The sequence below is a fragment of the Procambarus clarkii genome, chromosome 8, assembly GCF_040958095.1.
Source record: "Procambarus clarkii isolate CNS0578487 chromosome 8, FALCON_Pclarkii_2.0, whole genome shotgun sequence".
NCBI classification, from domain to species: domain Eukaryota; kingdom Metazoa; phylum Arthropoda; class Malacostraca; order Decapoda; family Cambaridae; genus Procambarus; species Procambarus clarkii.
In genome coordinates this window covers 26,758,903-26,760,454 of record NC_091157.1, presented here as the reverse complement: position 1 = coordinate 26,760,454, position 1,552 = coordinate 26,758,903, and the positions used below count along the sequence as shown (strand labels likewise).

The following is a 1,552-nucleotide window of genomic DNA, read 5'->3' as shown; positions in this document are numbered from 1 at the left end:
CAGAATTTCCCTAATAAACCTTCTCGCCCTTGAGTTCAATTAGGTGTGAGAGGTCGATGAGCGAGGATCCGTTTAACATACAAAATATTTACTGGAAATATGGGTTAATTATAACTCTGCACTCCCGAAGACAAACCTCATCAATGGTGTTTGTTGTCGCCTTGTGGTGTATATACTTAAACACAAATGAATAGTTAGAGCCATTACTACAGATTATGAGGGAACGATGATCATAACTCACCTGGTGGTAGAATATAACTAGTTGAGAGACTAGGTGGCACTCTGGCACTCTCCAGGACCTCACACACTCACATCACCTACTGGGCAGAGAGCACTGTAGCGGACCGCTGCGGCCCAGGATGCCATCGCATGATTGCTCATCACTATTTTCTCGCTCTCATATTTTACACCATGGTGAATAAAGAGATAATAATCTCACCATGGTGAGATTCGTCTCTTCTTAAAGCGAAGAGACGAATCATCCATCATATGTCTTTTGTTTGTCCGAATAAGTATACCTCATTGATGTGTGTTTGTATTAATATTTGAGAGTTAATGAATATTGTGTAATAAATGTGCGTGCATGTATGTATAGATATATATACAGGGTTCAACTTTAGTTATTAAACTCCGGATTTGCGGTTATTGGTCAAATAACGCTATGATGAGCTTAATGCAGTCTCTCTACAAATAAAAATTTCATTCATTCGGGTATATTTGTATTTCTGTACTTAGCGAAGTTTGGGATCAAGCTTCAGCTCTTGAGCCCCGCGTCTTAGCTCTCTACCATGAGTTGAGTTATCCTCTGCTAAATCTTCTATCTCTGGGGTTATTGACGGTCATCAAGGGCACCACTTTCATCTGAACAAGCAGAAAATATATTTAATGCTGGACACAGTTCACTAGTAAAGTAAACTAGTGGGTTATGTGTCCCTTTGGACTGTTCGATATTACACGTAAGTTCAGTCTTAAAGTTTCCACCTGGAAAAACACGTTTGGAGTATGGGAGACGCTGAGGCCAATACAGAGGTCAAGAATGCCACTATCGATATGCGACTGTTGAAGGTCATGCAAAATCTGCTCATCATCGTGACAATATAATAGTGTCAACAGTCCGCCGTTACGATAACCGCATAGCAAGTTTGATAAGCATATGATAAGCAATCAAACTTGTCTAGGCCTTGTATAGTGCATACATGTACTATGTAAGGTCCTGTTGACTAGGGCCGGGATTGCTGACTTAGGGCAGTATGGGTTCTACAGTTACTATCCACATTTTTGGCTTTCAATTTGGAGTATATAATATAATTAAACGTTAACTTTTTAGGGTACAACAGTCAATTTTGTTACGTTCTACCAACAGCTGCTGTAAGTGCCTTCAGCTTGGGAGGCTGGACAACAGTCATCAAATATAATTACATAACATTAGTTACATAATACATAATAATTTAGTTACGTAATACAACGGTATTATGTAACTTAATTATCACAGATGCAACGTGCTTAACTAAAGAAATTTTTGTTCAATTCATGAGCGTTTTTTGTGTCTCTG

The 1,552-nt window shown here is 38.9% G+C and overlaps 1 protein-coding gene across 3 annotated transcripts in view; it reads right to left on the bottom strand.

Moving 5' to 3' along the window:
* Nucleotides 1–368, bottom strand: part of LOC123749832 (1,5-anhydro-D-fructose reductase-like) — a 263,169-nt gene extending 262,801 nt beyond the window's left edge. Inside the window, exon 1 of one of the 3 annotated variants that reach the window (XM_069317412.1) lies at nt 242–368. The gene's annotated coding sequence lies outside the window, so the exon portion shown is untranslated. The remainder of the gene's footprint in view (nt 1–241) is intronic. The other 2 variants (XM_069317420.1, XM_069317431.1) reach the window with 2 other exon arrangements.
* Between the last annotated feature and the right edge of the window lie 1,184 nt (nt 369–1,552).